General features: G+C 40.7%; 1 pseudogene across 1 annotated transcript; it reads left to right on the top strand.

The window, feature by feature from the left end:
* Positions 1–5,515: 5,515 nt before the first annotated feature.
* LOC307097335 (large ribosomal subunit protein eL34-like) lies at positions 5,516–5,869 on the top strand (annotated as a pseudogene). Its single transcript has one exon. The product of its transcript is annotated as a large ribosomal subunit protein eL34-like (transcript).
* Positions 5,870–26,460: the final 20,591 nt, after the last annotated feature.

The raw sequence follows: 26,460 nt of genomic DNA, 5'->3' as shown, positions 1-26,460 counted from the left end.
GTTACAGTAAACTATTGCCTCTTTATAAAATGATGTAATTTCAAGGGTGAAGAAAACAAAAGTGTGGTTATGGAGGACCTCTGTTAGGTAGAAGGGCAGAATTAAGATTATAGTCAAGGCAGCAGGCAATTACATATATTTTAAAAACCATAAGAACTCAGGATATAGAACCTGGTGTATTTGACAAAATTTTTCATTTAGTGATTACAAAAATGTTCTGTCAAACTTATAAAGAGAAATCTTCTGAGAAAAGGAAGCCTTTGAGGAGAAGGGAAGAGAGCCGGGGAGAATACCCTTCACCCCTACATGAAATGGGGAGCAGCCCTGGAAAATAGAACACAGGGTTGCTCTGCACACTGAACTAGATTCTCGAAGCAGTGGAGTAAAAACTGTCATTATTCCACAAAAGGCTCAGAACTGCAAATCATGTATAAGGCTTGAAGCTGAGGGGAAAAAAAATGTTTCTATTTTAGAATTATAAAATATCAAAACTGAGAAGATGTGGGAGGGGCAACTGCGGACATGGTTCCCTGGTGTCCAGATGAACATCAAGCTCATTAATTATGTTTTTCCTCCTACAAAAGTTTCCCCTGCCTCAGGCTAAGCAGGCTCCTCGCCCAAGGTGACACTGAAGTGAATGGAGAAGCCAGCTACAATCAAAGAGCTGTCAAGGATTTGCTGTTGGAGTTGACATTGCCTCAATAACTAACCATCTCTGCAAAGAGTTATTGATAACTTTAAAAATCATAGCTAAAAATTAATTCGCAGTGTTCTTCCAGGATAGAGAGTTTAACCATATCTACTCATTATACAAAAAAAATGAATAATTCATGAAATATACAAAAAATATCAGCACTGAAGTCTTTGAGAGTGCAATATCCCCAATAAATGCATTATGTGTCCATTTCTATTTGGCTGGGTCCGCTCTCACACACTTGGCAAATGCTGACTCTAAACCTGCAACGTGTCAGACACTATGCTAAGAGCTGGGGAGCATGGAGGGAAAAGGTCAGTGTCTCCTTTATACAAATCAGCAGATGTATAAACCAGTTTGATCAGATTGCCGAGCTAGCAGAGCACACGGTTTGTTCTGTTGTTTTGGGATTGGTCTTATATTGATTTGGCAGACAACTTCTGCCGCATGGTCTGCCTGACTCCTAGTCCCATATACTTGGCATATGCAATTACTCAGCCCCCACCCACACACTGAGCTGTATCTCCCAATACCTGGCATAATAAAGGGCCCAACTAAGTCAGTTTCTTCAGATTATGCCATTGATTCTACCCTGCCTTGGCAATCCACTGCCTGGTAAGTCTTGTTCTCCTGAGTCTGAGTTCCCTCGCCTGTCCTTCAAATCATTGTTCTCTGTGCCCTATCACTGAACCATCTGGACAGGCCATCCAACCCCCAGAATCATATACCTATTCGATGTTTGATAAAGTATGGTTAATAAACAGCTGCATCAGAATCACCCAGAGTGTGTTTTGGGGTGGACTGTCAAGAGTTTAAATTTATTTATATATATATATATATATATATATATATATATATATATATATATATATATATATATATATATATATATACTTTTTATTGATTTCAGAGAGGAAGGGAGACAGAGAGAGAGCTAGAAACATCAATGATGGGAGAGAATCACTGATCAGCTGCCTCCTGCACTTCCCACACTGGGAATCAAGCTCGCAACCCGGGCATATGCCCTGACTAGGAATCTAAACATGATCTCCTGGTTCATGGGTCGACACTGAGCCATGCTGGCCAGGCCAGAGTTTGAATTTTATGAAGTGCCCTCAAGATGGTTTTTACACTTCACAGGATCCATATTCTTCTGGGTTTCCTACTACCTCCATTGTTTCTTCTTCCTCAGTCTTATTTGCTGGTTCTTTTGTAACTGCAGAGTCATTGTAAATGCTTCATAAAAATACGTTGTAAAAACACAGGACTCAATCCTTGGAATTCCTCTCCTTTCTATCTGTATTTGTTTCCATGCACTTTCATGGTTTTAAACACCACCTGGTCACTCCCAAATTTATTTCTCTAGCTCGGACATTTCCCTTGAAATCTGACTGCCTACTTAACACCTCTCTTGAATGTCTAATAATCATCCAACACATAACATCTAAAACTGAGTTCCTGATCTTCATCTCCAAACCTGCTTATCGCTGATCTCTTCCTAGCTCGGCAATGACAATGCCACAACCCAGATAGTTTAAGCTCAAGTGTGGCATCATCTTTTGCTTCTAACTCCCTTCTTCTCCTCTACTCCCCAGATCCTTCTCTGCTTTATTTTATCCATAGTCCTTATCACCATATAATATAACATATAATTTAGTTACTTTGCCAAATGTAAGTCATCCACAGCCCCATTAGAAAAACTAAGATTATTGTTTAATTTTTTTCTCACTGTTACATCTTCACTTCCCAGAGTAATGCTTGGTACATAGTAGGCACTCAGAAAATATTTGCTGAATAATAAATGAAACCGTGCTTAACAAATAGTAGGTACCTGATAAATATTTGGTGTACAAGTAAATGAATTTTCACCTGATCATTTTTGGAATGTTTTTTGCAACCTCCCAAATTCCTGAGCAGTGCCCCCACCCTGAAGCTTTAGGATTACCTGCAGCCTATCTTATTTATTTTCCTTCTAACTCCAAATCCCCGAGTGGGAGTCTATGAGAGAGTGAATGTCAACATGATCTCAACCTACCTGCTGGGCAGCAAGAGGAAGGTAAACATTGTCAGCATCACTTACCACCATCATTAGCAAGGTATTGATAATATCCAGTTGGAAAAATTTTGCCGTAACAAAACATGGGTGTTTGTAAAATATCTTACTAATTTCGAAAGATTCATTTGAATCAGGAGATATTTAGTCTAAGCAATAGGTTTAAAATTGGCAGACTTTGGACTGGATAGATACTTGGTTGGCCCACGCTGTCTTTTAATTTTCTCACAATACCAATATTTAAATATTAGGAGTTAGCATGTAAAAATCCAGATTTCCAGTTTATTCTGAATGACAGATCTGCTGAGGCTGAGCCTGCACATTTCTGCACAAGAGTCATCAGCAGATCTACACACTGCTCCCTCCTGACAGGTGGTGCTCTCTCCAGGTTGCCGCAGTCGCTATCTTGCCGGATTCACTAAGTCACATTGCCTCTAGGGTCTCCATGGCTCTTGCATCGGCAACTAGGACTCGGGAGCCCAGATTTTTGCAAAGAGAACTAGTACTTAAGACCCAGACTTCTTAGCGCTGTGAAACAAAGGAAATATATTGACTAAAGTAGTACACCTCTGGGAGAAGTCCATAGGCTAACTGCTCTCTCATTTGGGCTTATGACTTTTTAAATTAAATCAAACAGAAACACTATACATCCTAATGATCTCTCATTGATGACATTCTGTGAGAAAAGAAACCAATAAAAAAAAACCACTTTTTTTATTTTATCCAAAACAACCAGTGAGGATTCAGAAGGCGGGAGAATGCCTCCCATCACTTTGAAAGGAATTTGCAGTGAAAAGTCCTATTTCTCTTACATTCAGCACACAGCATGCATCTGGTGACAGATGGTCATTCCAAGTGCCGTGGTCTGTCTCAATATACAATGAAAAATATATAAACCTTCTGTTGCACAGCAGAGGCGTGAGGCTTAAACACCTGTTTCAAATTACTCTGATACCATAAACATTCTTGGAAATTGGAAAGGCCTGTGTTTTAAGAAAGTGAGAGATGCCACAGCCAACTACACCAAATTGAGCAGGCTTGGGTCCAGTGAGCAGTAAAAAAAGAAAATTACGCCTGCAGCTACTGGCAAACAGCTGAGGGTAATAATAATATTACTGAGTGGGAATACAGTTAAAATCTATTGCTGCAGAAATGCTGTATATTATCAAAGGTGTACTTAAACTAATGCTGTATATTTTATTTTTCCTCTCTTTTCAGTGTGTTACCTCTGGAATGCTTCTTGCGGGGGGGGAATTTTAAGGTGATTATGTTTTGATGTTATAATTAATAGAAAGGTTAATAACACAATTATTATTCCTTCCTATGTCCATCAAATGATTGATTGCCAATATGACATCAAGAATTTGAACCACTAACATTTCAGCTCATCTAGAAATTCCGTCTGAGAAGAGATCTGAGTTCTTGTCAGTCTACAATGAAGTTGTCACTGCACATGCCTGATTCCTTCAGGGGAACATCTGCCTGTTTGAAGCGCTCATAATGAAGCACTGTCAAATTACTGACGGGCTGCACATCATCCAATCATTAGCCTGGAAGCTGGCTCACCCATGGCATCATGCCCTGACAAACAGATGTCGTCCCGGTTTTCCTATCTGAAAAGGTCCCCTGTTCTGAAACAGACATCTTCTGCCTTCCACCCTTGTGGGTATACATTAGTCATTTAATAAACTTCTCTTTTCTTGATGTATGAAAATGAGAGCTAGTTTTCAGTTTATTGATTGACTGATCAGAGCATTTTAAAAGCAGACTTATCTTTGGACTAATTATGCAATTGAGTCTGACTTCGAGATCGGAGGGTTGCAAATAGCTTGTCAGAATGCACGTCAATTGACATTGCCTTTTACATTCATGACAGAATTATATGAACACTGTAATCAGAGATCTGCCAAAATACACACAAATAAATTCAGTATTAATAAATGAACACTGGGCTGAAACCGGTTTGGCTCAGTGGATAGAGTGTCAGCCTGCGGACTGAAGGGTCCCAGGTTCGATTCAGGTCAAGGGCATGTACCTTGGTTGCGGGCACATCCCCAGTAGTGGGTGTGCAGGAGGCAGCTGATCACATGTTTCTCTCTCATCGATGTTTCTAACTCTCTATCCCTCCCTCTCCCTTCCTCTCTGTAAAAAATCAATAAAATATATTTAAAAAAATAAAAATTAAAAATAAATAAATGAACACTGGAAACCCACTTTATTTCCCATGTGTAAAACTTAAGGCTGATTATCATCACCATGAATCAGGTGGGACAAATTATTTCAATCCTGTTCCACTAGGCCAGTGGTCGGCAAACTGTGGCTCGCGAGCCACATGCGGCTCTTTGGCCCCTTGAGTGTGGCTTTTCCACAAAATACCATGGCCTGGGCGAGTCTATTTTGAAGAAATGGCATTAGAAGAAGTTTAAGTTTAAAAAATTTGGCTCTCAAAAGAAATTTCAATCGTTGTACTGTTGATATTTGGCTATGTTGACTAATGAGTTTGCCGACCACTGCACTAGGCCATGGCAATTTCAAATGAATTAAAGTAATATTTACTAAACTCAAAGCATTGTACTTGACTCTTGAGGGGGCAAAAATACAATTTCTGCCCTTATAGACATTACTTCTAAGCAAATAAGGATTATATTTAAGAATTAAACCTCTTTATGGGCTTGCTAAAAGTTGAACCCATAGTATGAATGTTTGTTTCAACATTTAAAACTTTTTTTGCTCTTCCCGATACAGTGACTTCAGTTTAGGTATTCACCATGGTCCAGCGTTTGATATACCGTCGGAGGCTGTCCTACAATACAGCCTCTAACAAAACCAGACTGTCCCAAAACCCTGGTAATAGAATGGTTTACCTTTATACCAAGAAGGTTGGGAAAGCACCAAAATCTGCATGTGGTGTGTGCCCAGGCTGACTTCGCGGAGTTCGTGCTGTGAGACCTAAAGTTATAATGAGATTCTCTAAAATGAATAAGCACATCAGCAGGGCCTAGGGTGGATCCATGTGTGCTAAATGTGTCCGTGACAAGATCAAGCGTGCTTTCCTTACTGAGGAGCAGAAAATCCTTGTGAATGTGTTGAAGGCACAAGCACAGAGTCAGAAAGCTAAATAATTTTTAAAATGAAGCTTTTTTGAGTAATAAAAACAAAAGTTTCAAAAAAAGAAAATAAAACATTTTTGCCCGTTTTGACTCATGGTTTTCTTTCAAAATATTTTGTATGTTTTTAAAAAAATCAGACTATCAGAAAGATGTAAAATGAAACAGAGCCCCTCTCAACTCCACATTCACTTCCCAGAGATAAGCAGTGAATAGACCTTTTGTGTATCTTCCTATCAATTTTAATGTTTATTTTATGAATGACACTCTATTTATTGTTCTACATTTTGCAAATCTTATTTATATATTTGGACAGTTTTTTCATATTAACATGTGGAGATGGACCTACTCTTTCTGCTTATGTATACTATTCCACTGAATGGATATACCATACTTACTTAAATACTCTCTTACTGGTGGTAATTTGTTTGCTTGCTACAATGCTGCAGGGGAGAAAAAAAAAAGAATGACTTTCTAATTTCGTTACTTAAAAATGGAATGAGTTTCACTGAGAAACGGGAAATTACCCAAACTTCTACAAGTGAGCAGGGGCCAGAAAAACTATCTTCATGTTTACTTCAACTAGCCTCATTCTTAGCATCAAGACAGGCCCATAGAAATTACTCCCAAATATTCATTTATGCCCTGCCTTTGAAGGTCTTCTACTTGCATCTATAAAGTAGAGAATCCAATGGTTATTTGAGACAGGAGTATATGAAGGTTTTGTAAAGTTTTTTCTCTGGATTGTGCCTCTCTGTCTCAGTCTCTCACACACATTTCAAATATATTTGTGAAATATTTTTATTTTAATTGCATTACATATTTTTGTTCCCAAACCACTTGTATGCCCCTTTGGTGTTGAGAAAACCTAAAAGATGACAAAAGTAGTCTGCCTCACAAATCTTTGGATATGGTAAAGTTCTTATGACATTATGGTCATGACAGCATGGATATAGCCAGGCCAGTTGCAAAATAAACATTTAAATAAAAATCAGAAAATACCTCTCTTCAATTTCACAATGACCTTTCAATTTGCAAGCCTGCTTTTAACCTACATTTTCTGATAGTTATAGGAGAAATATTATAAAGAGATATTGGGAAAAATTAGCTTGCCATTGTTTTGAATTCAGTGGCTTTAATTCAATGACTTGTTTTGAAAGGTCCTCCCTTGTTATCTCCTTATGATATTCAGGCATCTTATAATACTCAGCTTGCACTCCTCCCCAATTTATAATGTTAATCCGACAAATTCATTGAGAGAAGGCATTTGTCATTCCTGTGAGCTCTCCCTCTATTAGTCACAGTGCAATCGCACTCCCACATATAGTAAGCATCCTCTGGTGTTAATTAATTACTATGAACCCCAAATTCGAGCTGCATGTTAATACATAGATAAATCACTGAGTCACAGCAACTTTTCTTTCACAAATGCACAACATCTAAAAGACTAGAGAAAATCCATAAACTTTTGAATAGACCACGATATATATACACGATATATATATATATATATGTATATATATATATATATATATATACACACACACACACATACACACACACACATATACATATATATACACACATATACACATACATATACATATACATATACACATACATATACATATACACATACACATACATACATACATATATATATATATATATATATACATATACATATATATATATATATATATATATATAAATATTAGTGGCCCGGTACACAAAATTTGTGCATGGGGCGGCGGGGCGGGGGGGGGGGGGGGGGGGGTCGGGTATCCCTCAGTCCGGCCTGCACCCTCTCCAATCTGGGACCCCTCGAAGGATGTTCTACTGCTGGTTTACAGGGATCGGGCCTAAACCAGCAGTTGGACATCCCTCTCACAATCTGGGACTGCTGGCTCCTAACCGCTCACCTGCCTGCCTGCCTGATTGCCCCTAACCACTCTGCCTGCCGGCCTGCTTGCCCCCAACTGCCCCCCTGCCGCCGGCCTGCTTGTCCCCAAATGCCCCTTCCGCCAGCCTGATCACCCCCAACGGCCCCCCGTGCCAGTGTGATTGCCCCCAACTGACCCCCCTGCCAGCCTGCTCGCCCCCATCCTCCCTCCCCACTGGCTTGCTCGCCCCCAACTGCCCCCCTGCTGGCCTGCTCACCCTCACCTTCTCTCCCCACTGGCCTGCTCACCCCTAACTGTCCCCCTGCTGGTCTGCTCACTCCAAACTGCCCCCCCCACTGTCCTGATCACCCCCAACTGACCCCCACTGATGGCCTGCTCACCCCCAACTCGCCCCCCTGATGGTCTGCTCACCCCCAACTGCCCCCCCCCACTGGCCTGATCACCCCCAATGCCCCCCACCACTGGCCTGATCACCCACAACTGCCCTCTCCTCTTGGCTTCTAACCGTCTCTACCTCGGCCCCACCACCATGGCTTTGTCCAGAAGAATGTCCGGAAGGTCTCCTGGAAGGTCTTCCAGTCTAATTAGTATATTACCCTTTTATTAGTATAGATAGAGGCCTGGTGCACGGGTGGGGGCCGGCTGGTTTGCCCTGAAGGGTGTCCGGATCAGGGTGGGGGTTCCCTTGGGGCATGGGGTGGCCTAGGCGAGGGGTCCTGTGGTGGTTTGCAGGCTGGCCACACCCCCATGGGGTGAGGGTCCCCTCTGAGGGGGCGTGGCCAGCCTGGGTGAGGGGCTGAGGACTATTTTCAAGCTGGCCACACCCCCTTCAGGATAGGGGTTCCTGCTGGGGCATCTGGCCAGCCTAGGTGAGGGGCTGAGGGCCGTTTTCAGGCTGGCCACACCCCCTTCAGGGTGGGAGGGTCCCACTGGGGTGCCTGGCCAGCCTGAGTGAGGGGCTGAGGGCTGTTTTCAAGCTGGCCACACCCCCTTCAGGATGGGGTTCCCCACTGGGTTGCTTGGCCAGCCTGGGTGAGGGGCTGATGCTGTTTGCAGGCTGGCCAAGCCCCACAGCGGGGACCTTCACCCCATCAGGTGTGGCCAGCCTGAGTAAGGGGCTGAGGGCTGTTTTCAGGCTGGCCACACCCCCTAGTGACCCAGGCTCCCAGCCCCTCCTTGAGCCGAGGCCAGGGCGAGTGGGAAGCTTGGCTTTCTCCATCGCCGGGAGCAACCCAAGCCTCCTGCTCACTCCAGCTCCATGGCTTGCCACCATCTTTGTTGGGTTCGTTTGCATACTCACTCCTGATTGGCTGGTGGGTGTAGCAGAGGGATGGTCAATTTGCAAGTTTATCTTTTATTAGTGTAGATACTGCATATCCATGTTGCAATATACACACATCTTTCCCACTTATCTGATTATTTCCTTAGGCAAATATGATATTTGGCTGATTTTTAGTAATCTCCTAAAGATTATTATGCATTTCTTTGGCTTCAGTTAATTTTCTTTATTCCCTAAGTCTCTGATCTTGCTTCAGTATCTCCTTCTGTTATATCTGTTTGGGGGATTTATATTTAAGAAGTGTATGTCCTTTACTAGTAGTTTGCCTTCACCAGGACATACTGCCTGCCTTGTACATGAAATAGAGCAGATCTCTTGGAGTCCCATCAGATCCCCACTCCCGCAACAAATACTGAACCAATTATTTTAGCCAGTGGCCTTTGGCTGGAGAGGAACTGGGTAGGAGCTTTGGTGGAAGTTATAACTCTGCACATGAAAGCAAAATACTATGATCCTTGGCTACACAACTTTGGCATAAAAATAAATAAGTATAGCCTGGCCGTTGTGGCTCAGTGGTTGAGCATTGACCCAGGAACCAAGAGGTCACCAATTCAATTCCCAGTCAGGGCATATGTCCAGGTTGCAGGCTCACTCCCCAGTAGAGGGCCTGCAGGAGGCAGCTGACTGGATGATGTTTCTCTCTCATCAATGTTTCTATCTTTCTATCCCTCTCCCTTCCTCTCTTTCTAAAAATCAATAAAAACACTTTTTTAAAGAAATAAGTACACATTAAGTGATAAGCAGTGCACCTCCTATTACAATCTTTCAGACCTCTGCTTATCAACCTGAACGGCCTATTAGACTCATCTAGTACTAAAATTCTGATATTTAGGTCATATCTCAGACTAAAACTGCCTAGGTGGTTACAATGTGTAGGCCCATTTGAGAACCAGTGTTTCAGGATACAATAAAGCAGCCATCTGATATAAAAAAATCTCAAATCTTTGGAAAGGAAGGCTGTACACCTACAATAATTAGTCCAGACCTTTCAGCAAGGAAGGTAGAATTTCATTAGCATTGTTTGAATGCCCACGACATGACAGAATCTGAGGATACATTGCTTCACTGGCTCCTACATAAGTCCTTGAAGAAGATCTCTGGTCTCCATTTTATAAACGAAAAGGCTGAGGCTCTGATAACTTGCCCAAAGCTGCCAGAACTAGGACTAGGATGCTTTTTTTGTGCTACATGATGCTTCCACTGCATCGCAAAGAGGGGGGTGAACACCAGTCACCACTGCAGGTCTTATTTCATTTCAGGCCTCCTAAGGACCCCTCTTATTGGGTTTCATATCAGGCTCCTGAAAAGTCTCCAGGAAGGGAGATGAAGAAGTGAAAGAGTTCTAAACACACAGAGAATTCTATTTTACTCAGAACAGCCATTCAATCAACCTGGCTCTGTATCTCTGACATTCTGATAACAGAAAACAATTCCTCTCTCTTGCAGGCTTCCTGGCACATCAGTACCAAGTTTCTCATGGCATGTCCACTTCAATTCCAATTTTACCCTAGGACACAGGCACCTCAGCATGGTCAGCTCAGCAGCACAGCCGTGATGGCAAAATTTAACAGCCTTTAAAAGGGAGCTGGATGAAAAGGATTCCTAAATGCTTTTCAGCACATCCATGAATCATCTGCTTTCAATGGAATGGAATTTTAGAATCACCCACTCAAGTTGACACCAATTCTGAATGGCGAGGTCTCACCCTTCTTATGAAGATCAGTTTCAATGCCATTAGTCTCTTTAATGCAGGCTTAGTACCAATGAAACTATTTCTGCTACTGCCAGGCATAGACAGATAGAAAGGTATTTTTCTTAAAAAATACTAGAAATCATTTTAAAGCTGTAGCTCCACAGTTTAACAAAGCTCAGTAAGCTATATACCTTGACTATATCACTCTGGCAGCTCATATAACTGTTTTTGTAGATCTAAGACTTAAAATTATTTTTTCAATATTCCGCAAAAGCCAACAAAGACTTGCCTAAAATCCTTTAACCTTTCATTTATACATCGGGGAGAGTACTAGTATATACTTTACAGATTTATTGTAAAGATTAAATGAAGGGTGGGAGAAATTAGGGTGACTCAGTAAATTGTGTGGCACTTAGCAAAATTCAATGCATGTTAGAATTATTCCCTCAATGTTTTATAACTTTCTGACGTTTCTATATTTAAATAACCTAAGAGCACATTTCAGTAAAAAAAAATAAATAAAAGATTTCAGTAAACTTCCCCTCCTCGCACATTGGATATCCACTTCTGCCAAACAATGAAAGATATGCAATCCACTATTTTTCCCTTTACCCTGGCTACCAGGAATCATCCTGTTGTTTATGCTAAATTGCTTTTTCTTGGATCAGATAGAGGTTATTTTCTTTTTCTATTCATCTAAATATGCCTACCCCTCTTTTCAAAGGAATATAAAGCAGCATACTATAGAAGCATGAATTTAATAAAACAAAAATAAAAGAATCTATACCAAATAAATCAATACAATTTATTAAGGAAAAATATGCATTTCTTGTCCTTGAGCTCTGAGAAATAAGAGCCATAGGGTATTAATATGAGAGAAACTGAACCTTGACCAGTCTACTATATAAATGGAATGATGGATGGACAGATGGGTAGACAGACAGATAGACAGAGTCCCTTCTTCCTACCTTGGCTTTTATCTTTTATTTAGTATTAATAATTTGACTTATAATGTCAATAATTTTATTATAAACTGCCTCAATCCTTTTGGAAAATTATATATATATATATATATATATATATATATATATATATACACACACACACACACATATATATATACACACACACACACATATATACATATACACACACATATATATATATATACACATATGTATATATACACTGTATATGTATGTGTGTGTGTATATATATATAGTGCCCCCCCAAAAATGTACACACACACTTTGAATAATTATAAAGACAAATGTTTATTAAAATACATTTCATTTTCAAAATTGAGGTATCAGCTGTTAAAGTGTGTATACATTTTGGGGAAATACATATATATATATATATATATATATATATATATATATATATATATATATGAAATACATACCAAAAAATGTTCTCTCTCTTCCTTATTTTCATTTCAACATCACAGAATGAGAAACCAACCCAATTCCTTCTGTGCAACAAATACTATGCACTAGGCTTTATCCTGGGAAATAGGAAAAGGTCTCCTGAGGATGGGGTACATCAATAGCTAGAGTTGTGCCAAAGAATAATCCTCTCAGTCTTTGCATGGCTAGGATGGGCTCAGAAGAAGCTGGAGCAGTCTAGCGTCGCATATCCTACCATTCTGTACTAGATGTCTCTACTTGGTGTTTAATAAGCATGCAAACCACTACTTAATTTACCTTCATATGCTATTCAAATACAGTCAACCCTCATTATTCAATAATCCTATATTTGCAAATTTTCCTACTCCCTAAAGTTTATCTCTAACACCAAAATCAATACTCCCAGATTTTTATGGTCATTCATAGACATGTGCGGGGCAGTAAAAATTTTGAGTCACCTGGTATGAACATTCCAGACTGAGAGTGAACAAGGGGACAGTCTGCTTTCATATTTCAGCTCATACTGTAAAAAACTGTCCTTTCTGTGATCTTTGTAATATCACATCTTTCACACTCTTGTGCTTTTTGTTGGTGATTTGCTATTTAATATGGACCCCAACCACTATGTCAAGGTACTGTCTAATGTTCCTAACTGCAATATGCTTTACAGAGGGAAAAATATATTAGAAAAAGTTCATTCTAAAACTTATATCATAAAAACTTCATTTATGAATTATAATGCTAAACTCTTTTAAACTTTCATTTGAACAATATATATTAAATAAAGTGTCTCTAACAAAAAAACATACATGTAATAAGGTTATCTATTGATGGGTTGGCAAGAATGCTGGAACCAGAGGCTTGTAGAAACCCAACCCTGTATTTTCTGTAGGAGCAATGGGTTAGTATTTGCTAAGTCAGCATTCACAGTGCCTTTATAGAACAACAGAGGCCCAGTGCACCACATTTGTGCACTGGGTGGAGTGGGGCGGGGGGGTCCCTCAGCCCGCCTGCGCCATCTTACAGTCCGGGACCCCTCGGGGGATGTCCGCCCTGTGGGAGTGCACTGACCACCAGGGGGCAGCTCCTGCATTGAGTGTCTGCCCCCTGGTGGTCAGTACACATCATAGTGACCGGTCATTCCACCGTTCAGTCGACTTGCATATTAGGGCTTTATTATATGGTATAACTAACACGGATAAAAAGAACCAACTGAATTATTTCCTAGATGTGCTATCATGTAAAAGAAGTTTCTTAAGAACTGTTCTGGATGAGAAAAGACAGACAACAAGCACATAAAAGCACTAATAAACAAGGTGGTTTCAAATATTAGATCCCATAAAGAAAATTAAATGGTGTAAAGAGAGAGAAGGTGACTGGGAAGAATGAGGCCACTTAAAAGTAAATGGTCAGAAAACTCTTCTTGGATGAGGTAGAAGTTGTGCTGGACCATGAATGTCTAGAAAAAGCCAGCCTTGCACAGAGAGAGAAGAGGCAGAGGATTCCAGGTGGAGATGGTAAGCATAAAAACCCTCAAGAATGATTAGGTTTATTCCAAAAACAGAAAAACCAGTGTGGCTGCAGCATAGGTTGGGGGAGAGTTGATGGGAGGAGCAGAAGACAGAGGCCAGATCACAGAAGGACTTTGGGGCCATGATAAGGAGTTTGTATTTTAAATATAAATAGGAGCTATTTGAGAACTCTAAGCAAGCAAATTACATGATCTATTAAACATTTTTAAAAGCCCCCTTTGGCTGCTATAAGAAAAATGAATTGTATCCAGGCCATGAAGAAAACAGAGATAGCTGGCAAGAGGCTATGGCAAGGTCTAGACGAGAGATGCTGGTGTCATGACTGGGACAATAGCACTAGGGGTGGAGAGACATGAGTGGATGCAAAATGCTGATAGCCCTCTGAAGGGTAAGGAAAAGATGGGCATGATGGCTTGAGCCATTTGACAGAGTGGTAGTTTGGGAAAGAATAGTTCTGGATGAAAGAAATCATGAATTCTGCGGGAGATGTCTAGAATGCCGCTTGAGATATGACTCTACAGAGTTCAGTAATAAAGTCAGAGCTGGAAATATAAGTTTGGGCATTACTGGCATAAAGGTGGCATTTAAAGATTTGGTACTGAATGCAATTGTCCAGAAAGAGGTGCAGAGAACTGAACAACAAAATCCTGGATCAAACTAAATTAAGCACAAGTATTAAGCACAAGGAGAAAGGAAAGTCTGGGGGGCGGAGGGGAGAAACACACACACACACACACACACACACACACACACACACACACACACCTCCAGATGAAGGAAGAATGCAATTAGGGCTTTAAAAATATGAATTCTCTCACAGGTATTAGAAGAGTCCTAGAATATCAATTCAGTCCTCTGCATTATGAAAGTTTTACTAGGAAACAGAATGAGCACTACATTAGCATACGGTTATTCTTGTTGTTACCATTATTTGCTTAATCAATCCCTACTGGAATTAAATATTTGCCTCCATTATTATGATAAATTTGCTCTGAGAATTTGATACCGGGGAACGTTTTGTTATTTTCTTAAGCCAAAAAATATACAAAATGAATACATGTTCTTTCGCCGCAGACAAATCATTCACTGCCACAACTGCTGCAGACCTGTGACTCCCAGGCAATAGAAAGGAGTAAGGTCCTTCTTCAGGACACGGCTATGGCCCATGCTTGGTCCCCCTGTGCTTGACTTTCCCCATTGTTTTTGGCAGCTGAGGTTACCTATTTCTATATTAGCCATAAAATGCAGGCGCATGGCCACAGTTTTGGCATATGTTTGGCATTAATTTTGATATTAAATTATCTTAATTATTCAACAGCCTGGCAATTCCTCAAGGGTAGGATTTTTGTAGAAGACACTATTCCCAACTTGCCATCACAGGTGGGCAAGTGCAACAAACCTAATGAAAGTTTTGTTTGTTTGTTATTCTTATTATCATCTTACAACAGACCTTAGGGGGTTTTTATTCATTTTAAATCATTTGTTGTTATGAACAGTGGAAAACTAGGCTTGCTGCCATTGACTCGCAGTCCTGGCTCGGAGCTTGATAAAGATAAATGTAGCACCTCACACAGCATCATTTTACTTCGTACTGAAACCAACTTGAACCTGGGCTGACCACCTTCTGAAATGAAGTGCCACACATCAGAATAGGCGCCACACATATTTCCTCCCCTCTGCCAGCACCCTCTGGGACCTCATTCTGCCACCCACCTCTACCCCACACAAACTCAGTTTTACATTCAGAAGCTTCACATCCTCTTTCTTCCCATTCTTTTCATTTATATCAGGGCCAGAGTCTAACTTAACTTTCTATCCTCAGTATCCAGAAAAGTAGCCAGTGAATTGAAGGTCCTCATAAAATCCTATATAATAAAGAGGGAATATGCAAATTGACCATCACTCCGCCACAAAGATGGCAATGCCCACAGTGGTGGCCAAGTTCCTGTAATGAGCCTTAACGAGCAATCAGCAGGGACCTGAGGCTGCGCCCCCACACCCCCCGCACCCAAGGGGCTTGACAGGGGACCTCAGGCCACACCCCCTGCCTAGCAGAGCTTGACAGGCAACCTCAGGCCACACTCTCTGCCCCAGCGCCAGGCCAGGGGACCTCAGGCCACACACCCCACCCGGCGAGGCTTGACAGGGGACCTCAAGGTGTGCCTCCTGCCCCAATCCAGGCTGGGGGACCTCAGGCTGCACCCTCCACCTCAACACTGGGCCAAGGGACCTGAGGCTGCACCCCCCCCCACCTGGTGGGGCTTGACAAGGGTGGGACTGGCCAGGTCTGGATCTAGCCCAATCAGGGGGCCAGCCGGGTCTCGGTCTCATGTGAGTTTGAGGCATATGTGGGTGGGCAGGGACTTGACTTTGGGTCCCATGGTGCACCCCAGACTCTGACAGGAGGAAGATTTTCATATGCATTTTACTAATTTTCTTTTATCTCTGACATTTCTATTATAGAGAAAGGGCAAATAGCAATATTAAAATATTTCCTCTAATTAATCCCCGTTTAATGTGCATGAATTTCATGCAAGAAGCCACTAGTGTTGAAATAAAATGGTACCTTCAATGTATAATTACCCTGAGTTCTAAAATCTTTTGTTTTGATGCAGAACCTCTTACTCTTTCATTTTAATTAGTTAATTTATAATTTGTGGGTGTGTTGATTTTTTAATCCTCACCCAAAGGTATTTTTCCATTGATTTTTTTTAGCGTGAATAGAAGGAAGGAAGGAAGAAAGGAAGGAAGGAAGGAAGGAAGGAAGGAAGGAAGGAAGGAAGGAAGGAAGGAAGGAAGGAGAGAGAGAGAGAGAGAGAGAGAGAGAGAGAGAGAGAGAGAGAGAGACATCTAAGAGAGAAACATCTATGTGAGAGAAACACACTGATTGGTTGCCTCCTGCATGAGCCCCTACCAGGATCAAGTCTGCAACTGAGATATGTGCCCTTGACCACAATCGAACCCAGGACCTTTCAGTCCACTGGCCAATGTTCTATCCACTGAGCAAAACTGGCCAGGGCAGTTTTTTGTTTATTTTTTTAGGTCAGTATACAGGTGTGGGCAAAAGTAGGTTTACAGTTCTGAGTACACAGTTTATTCTTATATTATTTATTAATTATTGTGTTACTTATTTGTATTACAACTGTAAACTTACATTTGCCTACCCCATGTTTTGTAGCATCTTCTATAGACAATACCCTAAGTTTAGAATAATGAGGAATTGACAGGCCAATTGGCTGTTGAATAATTTAGATCATTTAAAAATATCAAAATAAGAGCCCCACATATAGAATATATCTAAAAATATCAAAGCAACATAAAGAAAGGAGAAATCAGCATGTACAGGAGTCACTGGGGAACATTTCCTTAAAAAGGCAGAATTTAAGCTAAATATCAAAGCTAGGACATAAAAGAAGGACAGGGAATATCTTCCTAAATAACAAATGTAAGCAAGGGTCCAGACCTGGGAATGCATTGTAAATTTCAAGGACTAATGAATAGAACAATCTGTGGAAGTAAAAGATCAGTGTCCAAGAAAACAAAATAGAAAAGGCGAAATGAGAAACACAAGTTGGGCCCACATCCTAGAAAATTGCTACTTTTTCATGCTATATTGAAAATCTTTTTTAAAAGCAGCAAGAAGCAACCAAAAGCTTTGTAATTATTAAAGAGGAGAAAAATCAATTGGTAAGGAGGTGTTCAGATGAATTGCAAGAAAGAAGTTATTACTAAGGGCAGTGAATCCAGTGAGAATATGGTTCACATAACAGAAGAATTAGGAATGGTGAAAACTGGTAGGATATATCGACTAATTAAATATGGCTGAAGGAAAGGGCCATGGAAGAAAGGCAGCATTACTATTTCCAGCTGGGGTAGCTAGGACAATGAAGATCTTCCTGACAGATAAAAGGAAGTTAGGACAGATCAAAGGGAAGCTGTTTTTGGAAGGGAAGTATTCTAATTTAGACATTTTGACTCTGGTGGCTATTAAAACACTTCAATAGAGCTGTTACTTAAAAAAAAAAAAGACTTTGAAGAAATATCTACTAAGAAGGTAGAGATAAAGGACTGGAGATTAGAAACTTTTCTGGCCTCCATGGAAGATGCCGGCAATCGTTACTGGCCTCATATTATATGCATGAATTGAATGATGCCCTGATTTTCAGCATTTAATACATTTTGATAATAGTTGTAATTATTCTCTAGGATGATTCCATATGGTCCCTTTGATTCCCAACCCCACCCTCCCCCCAAAATTTGTGACCTCTAAAATTCCTTTAAGGACCATTACTTCAATGAATGTTTACCCATCAGAAGCATTATAACAGCTATAAATATAAAGGAAATGTGGTTCCCAGGAGATCAGTGGGCTAAAGAAGACCTTGGTGCTGCTGCTACAGTGTGAACTAGCTGTCTCTTCTTAGGCAAGTATTAAGTTGCTGGGCCTATTCCTTCCCTGTTGTAGTTACGTTAGGGGCCCAGTGCACGAATTTGTGCACCTTGAAAGGAACTGTGGGCCGCGAGGCTGTAGTGGGCATAGGGGTGGGTCTTGGCCCATCCTCCACGCCATCTGGCCCCTCCCACCATGGCCCCCGGTCCCCTGTCTGCCAGCAGCCTGGCTCCTGCCTCCTCTCATGCCTTCGCGGCTCCCACTCGCTGACTGTGCCGGCCCCAATCACTCCGTGCCATCAGCATCAGCAGGTGCGAGCAGCAGCTGCTGCCCTGATTGCCCCTCAAGAGCAGGGGGCGGTGGAGAAGCACTCAGGGGTGATTGGGGCTGGCAGCCACCACTCGCACCCACTGACAGCAATGAGCAATTGGGACCGGTGCTGGGCGTCAGCAGTAGGTACGAGCGGCGGCTGCCGTGCTGGCAGTGGGTGCAAGCAGGGGCAGCGCTGGCAGCAGGTGCGAGTGCCTGGCAGAACCGCGGCACACGGGAGCAAAGACTTTTCAGTAACCACCAGAGGCTCGCCCCGATGACAGCGACCGGAGCCCCACCTTGGTCTGGCACCCCCACTCACCTGCTCCACCATCCCGCCGCGGCCAATGCCCACCATGTTCCACGCTCTGCTGCCTGCTGCTGACGTCCGCCATGTTCCGTGCGGCCCCTGGTGGTCAGCACACTTCATAGCAACCGGTTGTTCAGTTGTTCCGCCATTTCGTCTATTTGCATATTAGCCTTTTATTATATAGGATTAGGCCAGATAATGTAGAACATTCCTTTTAGTTCTAACACTTGTTTCTATCTAATTTCTTTGTACTAAAGCAACATTGTCATACCTTATAAAGAAAATTATCTGTAAAAGAACAAGGACACAGAGACAAGAAAGAGAAGCACTTTTCTTAAAGAGCTATGTGTCCATCAGGGAAAGCTGCCTCCCTTGCTTTGCTTCTAGCATTTTTTTTGTCCTGATGACTAGTTAAGGTAATCAAAGGCTGCTCAGATATGCAACTACATGGATAGGTATTAACATTATATTTTAATATGTGTGTATTTAATGAGTAAAAGTTCATACATGATTTTTTTCTTAATGTGACAGATTTTCCAGAGAAAATAGTCAATGTATTCTGTATTTTTACTACAGTATTGAGAGAATAACCAGAGGAAGGAAACCAATGTCCACTGCTAACATTTAATGTTTCTGGTGTGATATATACATTCTGGTGTGATATATTCATTCATATATACCACAATTAAAAGCCATATAAGATGAGTACCATTTTGGTATTAGACATTTTACAAATATAGAAGCTGAGGCTAAAATGTTTGAGTAACTTAGTATACAGTAGAAGCAAGATTCAAATGAAGATTTTATTGCCAAAGTCCTTCCATTCCTATATCTCTACTATTAGCCATATTTAAGGAATCGCTTAATTTTAAAATGTTCCATAGAAGGCCAACTCTGGTGTCCAACTGCTTAGTATCAAATCTCAGCTGCATGGCCTAGGGTAAGTCACTCTACCTCACTAGGCCTCAATTAAAATGGGGATGATGAGCCCTGGCTGGGTGGCTCAGTCGGTTGAAACATTGTCCCATACACCAAAAGATTATAGGTTCAATTCCAAGTCAGGGCACATACCTAGATTGTAGGTTCCATCCTCAGTCTCTCTCTCCCACCCCTGTCTAAAATCAATAAAAGCATATCCTCAGGTAAGAATTTTTTAAAAATGGGGATGATTAAAATAATGCCTATAACATAAGGCTGTTTTGAGGGTTAAATATGTTAAAATAAGTAAATAATTTACCTCCCTGTGCCTGGTATATGTAAATGCTAGCTATTATTATACTAGGCACATAGCTAGATTTTTATATACATTATTTTATCTAATGTTTACAGCAACCTTTTGAGATAGTCAGCATTATCATCTTCATCTTACTGATGAGCAAATTGAAGCTCAAATGAACCAAATATCTGGCCTAAGAAAATACCACAGTATATGACAGAGCTTGGATTTTCATCTGTATTTTCATAAATCCAAAGTCTCCATTCCTTCCAGTAAACTATAATTAAAACAGATTTGCTTGTCAGGGTAATTAATGGTAGGTGCCACAATAGAGAACCCAAAATTTCAGAGGCTTAAGGAGAAGTTCATTGCCATTGTACAGCCTAATGACGTGAAACAGGTGGCCTTCCTCCAGTCTGAAGCTATACCATATGGAACACATGGACTCCAGAATCACCAAGGCATGGTACAAGGGAGATGGGGAAGGTGCCCAGCTTCTAAATGACTCCGCCCAGATTCACACAAAAATACCTGCATAAAAACCACTCTATGTAAAAACCTACTAGTCCAAATTAGTCACATGGCCCAAATGACTGCAAGGGAGGCTGGGAAATGCAGGGAAGTATATGGATATTTGATGAGCTTTGTCTCTGGCAAAATAAATTAAAATAAACTGTTGCTTAAAATAAATATTTGGATTCTTATATCTCTTCTTTAAAGTAGAGTTTTTATATTTTGGAGAAGCATATTACCAAAATTTTGAGGCAAACCTACTATAATGAACACCTATTATTTAATCTGCTCAACAAAACTTTCCCTTTTCCTAGAAATGTTCACTAAAACAGGGTAAGAAAGTAAGTGTCTTTTTAGTTTGATGTACTTCCAATTATTTGTTTTTGTTTTTACTTCCCTTGTCTTTGGAGTAAATTTCACAAAAACCTCTGTGAGACTAAGCTCCATAAGTTTAGTAGAACCTATGCTTTCTTCTATGTATTTTATTCTTTCAGGTCTTATACTTAAAGCTTCTGCACATCAAAATAATCCATCAACAAGACAATAAAATAACCAATCATATGGGTGAAGACATTTGCAAACAGTACCTTTGATAAATGGCTAATATTCAACATCTATAAACAACTCATATACCTCAACAACAACAAAACAAACTAATGAAAAAGTGACAGAGGACTTGAACAGACACTTTTCCCAAGAATATATACAAATGGCCAATATATACATATGAAAAGATGCTCAACCTAACTAGCTAGAAAGGAAATGCAAATCAAAACCACAATGAGCCCTAGCTGGTCTTGCTCAGTGGATAGAGTGTTGGCCTGAGGACTGAAAGGTCCCGGGTTTGATTCCAGTCAAGGGCACATACCTGCGTTGCAGGCTCGATCCCTAATCTGGGGCATGCAGGAGGCAGCCAATGATTCTCTCTTATCATTGATGTTTCTATCTATCTCTCCCTCTCCCTTCCTCTCTGAAATCAATAATTTACACACACACACACACACACACACACATATATATATATATATATATATATATATATATATATATATCCTACATAATAAAATGGTAATATGTAAATTACCATCACTCCGCTACGCCCACGATTGGGCCAGCAGGAGGCGCAGGGGGCGGGACTCAGGGTGGCCGGGGTAGCTGATTGGGCCAGCAGGACGCTGAGCTCGCGGCGCCAGTGGCACCGCGAGCTCAGCGTCTGTGCCATGGCAAAGGCCAAAGCGGGGGACCCGGCCGGCTGTCTGCTCCGGCGCAAGGCCTTTCGAAAGCCTCCGCAGCGCCGGAGGCTTTCGGAAGGCCTGGGGCACCCGCGGACAGCCGGCCGGGTCCCCCGCGATCAAAGGCCAAAGCGGGGGACCCGGCCGGCTGTCTGCTCCGGCGCAAGGCCTTTCGAAAGCCTCCGCAGCGCCGGAGGCTTTCGGAAGGCCTGGGGCACCCGCGGACAGCCAGCCGGCTGGTGCACCAGGTGCATGATTGAATCATGCACTGGGCCTCTAGTATATATATATATAAATATATATATATATATATATATATATATATATATATATATATATATACACACACACACACACACACAATGAGATACTACCTCACACCTGTTAAAAAGGTATTATCAATATGACAAGAAATAAGTGTTGGAGAGGTTGTGGAGAAAGAGGAACCCTCTAACAATGCTGGGAAAGTAGATTGGTACAGCCACTTTCAAAAACAATATGGAGGTTCCTCAAGAAATTCAGAATAGAGTTACCTTATGACCCAGCAACCCCCTCCCCCCAATCTTTTGGGTATCTACCTGAACATTTTAAAAACATTTATTTGAAAAGATATGTGCACTCCTATGTTCATTGCAGCATTATTTACAGTAGCCAAGACATGGAAACAACATGGAAGTATCCCACGACAGAGATGATATATATGAAAACTGCTTAGCCATAAGAAAAGATAAAATACCACCATTTGCAACAACATGGATGAATCTTGAGAATATCATGCTAAGCTAAATAAATCAGAGAGAGAAAGTCATAAATCATGATTTCAGTCATATGTGGGATATAAACATGAAAGCAATGAATGAACAAACAAAATAAGCAAATAGCCTGGTCGGTGTGGCTCAGTTGATTGAGCACTGACCCATGCACCAAGAGGTCACCTGTTTGATTCATGGTCAGAGCACATGCCTGGGTTTAGGGCTGGATTCCCAGGAGGGGGCATGGAGGATGCAGCCGATCAAAGTTTCTCTCTCATCAATGTTTCTACCTCTCCCTTCCTCTCCATTCCTCTCTCTAAAATCAATAAAAAGCATAGTTTTTGTTTTTTTTAATAAAGCAAACAAACTCATATACCCAAACAACTGTATGATGGTTACCAGAAGGGAAGGGAGGTGGGGGAAGGATGAAGAGGGTAAAGGGGGTCAAATATATGGTGACTGAAGGAGACTAGACTGTGGGTGGTGAACACATAATGCCATATACAGATGATGCTTTACAGAATTGTACACTTGAAACTTATATAATATTTTTAATCAATGTCACCCCAATATATTAGTATTCTAAAAAATAAAATCAGTCTCTGTCCAATGGTAATTTTTATGTGAGCTTCTTGAGCTGTCAATAGCTATACGGACTGAGCCAGTCTTCAGTAGAAGGGTAATTAGGGGACAAAGACAAAAGGAAAGATAAGAGACAAAAAACGGTCCTATCAGTGTCTACCACCCTAAACCAGTCATTTCTGGAGCTTGGGCTGATCAATCTTCAATATGGCCTTACCAAGCGCTGATGGCTCAGCTCTAGCCTGATTAAATCAACATCCATCCATTGGACAGTCTCTGTATCACTAGGGTTGTTACTTATTTTTAATATTAACCCTGCCTTGGGCCAAGCTGCAGGCTTCTTTCGTTTACTTGGTTGGATTCCTTGACAAAATGTAAATGTCTTTTGCCTTTCAGTTTGAGCTGAATTTCTCTTATTTTCAACCAAAAATACTTGATTGCTTCATTCTAAACAAACCCATCTAAACATGTTTCCTTTTTATTGCTTAAGGGTTAATTACATAGTAAGAGTTACAAAATTAGCACTTTATTCTTTAAGTTATTTAATACTAAATTATACTATTGTATCTCAAATATTGAAGGATAGGCTGAAATCATGTTACAGAGTTTAAACTGGAAGATTTATGACTATTTTCACAAAAACATGCTTTTCTGTCAATTCCATAACAGCAGTCATTCCATGTTGTACACTACTCTACCTCAAGCACCTAGAATATTGTCCAGTTTATTGTGAGTGCTCAATAAATACTTATTAAATGAAACAATGGGAGCCAACTATTGACAGAGAACAAGGCGGCCGTGCCACATAAAAAAAAAAAATCCCATGAATAATAAAAGCCAAACATAATATTCCATAGTTCTCTAGAATACTGGTAGTAAAATGTTTATCTCCCCTGTTTAATAAGTAGCATGTCTGTAGTTATTGTTGCCAGCACCATGCTCAAGTCCCAAGTCGGGGACTCTAAAAAGCTATCAGTCATGGGCTCCTTCGTCCTGAAATGTTAAAGTATTCTTAAATAGTCTTTTCAACATGCTCATGAATAAAGAAACCTATGAAAAATAAGTTAATAGTGTTTTCACAAGTTGAACCTTTCCTTATATCCTTAAATATATATTTAATAACTACTTTGTGTGTGAGTGTAAATATAAGGAAGGCCCCTCAATGTGGAGGTGCAAAAACTTTCAAGTCAGCATTGAAGGATATGTCAGTTCAATTAAAGATAAAATAATGTTTTGCCACATTTAAAATACACTTCAATATTATGTTTCAAAATGTTACTCTTTTCATTCATCTTTCTTCCTAAAAATTCCAAGTTTCGCTTATGTTTAAGATGGAAAGCTTTAGAGGATTGAAAAATAAAAGTATTTTATGCAAAGTGCTTTATGCAAAAATGCATATTTCAACTACATAAGCCTTAATGAGTAAGAAAGATAGGAATTCAATCTTTGCTAAATGATATGTTACTTCAAAAATTATGGTGATGGTGCTAGATAAACATTTCTAAAAATAAAGTGTCCAATACTCAATGAATTCTAAGTTTATGGTTCATCTGTAGGATTAATGACAGGCCAAGATTTTTACCTTCTTTTCACTCAGCCATAAAGGTTGAATTTATAAGTTTTTATTTTTGTGCCAAGAGATTCACATTTGGAGAATTTCTTTTCACTGTGCTGGAGCGTCCTGTCTTAAACGATCATTATACACCACTCATCACTAACGATGTCAGACTGCAATAGGACCAGCTGCTCCTGCCTCAGAGAAAAATTCTCCAGCTTCAGAGGGTAGCTGCTGACCATCCTGCAATTCCTGTACTATTTATTAAGCTGTCAGTTTGATTGGTAATGAGAATTTCCAGCTGGACTTAAATAACAATACGCCTTTATTTTATAAGTATGAGCTGGAATGGGAGCTCCACAAGTTCCTGGGCAACTCTCACCCCTGCCAGGTCTCTTGCCCCCTCACCCCCGAGGCAAAGCCCCCCATCCCTCAGTCCAAAGGGATGGCCAGAGCTCCAGGAACCATATCCTTATTCCAGGTCTCCGATGGCCTGCCTCTTTTCTTTAAGGAGCTTTTCCCAAATGCCATACACAATGCATTCACCTAAAACTCATTGGCTACAACTTCATCATGCAAGGAGCCTTGATTGCAAGGAAAACTGGTGTGCTACACACCTCGTTGACTTTTACTCCATTGACAGTATGCCCAACTAAAAATCGAGGTTATCTCTAGGAGGAAAAGGAGAATGGATAGCAGGAGGCTGGGAAAACACCTAAGAGACATTTGTATAAAAATTTACACTTTTAAAAAATGTGCACATTCATTACCACATGTGAAGATGAAAAAGCTCCTATCACTTTCATTTTATTGAAAGAACTGGAACTGAGTCATAAGAAAAGTCACATAGTAGGGACCTGGTTGGAAGCCAGGTTAGATAGCAGTGTGTCGAGAAAGCTGGCCCATTGTGAAACAGACCAAGGGAAAAAGAAAGAAGTAGAGAGCTAAATTAGTGGGCTTGTGTTCTTAGTCACCACAAGGACACTAAACAGACTAGGATTAGAGGATCACAATAATAAGGAGGAAGTCAGCTGATGCTTTTTGTACACTTGCTTTGTAGCAGGTACTGTGTTAGTAGTTTTATGCCTTAAACCACATATAGAGAGAGCATCTGAGTCAATCTATTGAGTCAATGGATGGATGCAGGTAATCTAGCTCCTATGCCAATGAAACTAGTATTTTTTTTTCCTTTGGCCTTTTACACTACCACAAGGAAGAGAAACCTACCCTGACCCACACCAACTCACACCAAGTATTTTGTTCTGCGAAGATCAGTAACGTTTGGGCTGTGTGGCAGGAGAGGTATACTTGTTTCCAACCAGTTTCTCTCTTGCAGACCTCTCCTAGAGAGCCCGGAAAGCTAAACATTTAATTTCACTGTCACTCAAGGGTAGGCACATGATGGTCCTGGACAGGTCTCTAAGTGAGTATCTCTAGAAATGGCTTTCCTTCCTGAATTTAAAAAAAAAAAAAAAGAAGAAGAAGGAAGGAAGAAAAAGTAAGTCCTTTGGAGAAGAATGAGTTTGGCATTTCTATATTCTCCCTTCTCAAAACCTTAATGCAAGGGCTATGGGCTCAGTTGTCATCCTGATACCACAAGGGGAAAAGCCACCCCCCATTCCGTCTGGGTGGAATGACAGAAAATTCTTAGTTCCCTGGTGCCATTTTGAATACCTGTACCAGTCCTTGACCACCTACTATGAAATTCTTATTACGTGAAAAAATATTCTGTATTCAAATTATTCTTGGTCAATTTTTCGGTTGCTTGCAGCTAAACATTTTCTTATGAACAGGAGGGTGGCTTCAAAAGCTCTTCTGGCTATTATGTTAACCCAGGGCCTATTAAAATCATCGCATTGTATTCCAGAGA

Source organism: Cnephaeus nilssonii, assembly GCF_951640355.1.
Source record: "Cnephaeus nilssonii genome assembly, chromosome: 3".
Taxonomy (NCBI): domain Eukaryota; kingdom Metazoa; phylum Chordata; class Mammalia; order Chiroptera; family Vespertilionidae; genus Cnephaeus; species Cnephaeus nilssonii.
The sequence above is the reverse complement of the archived record's forward strand: the minus strand, read 5'-3'. Positions and strand labels throughout refer to the sequence as shown.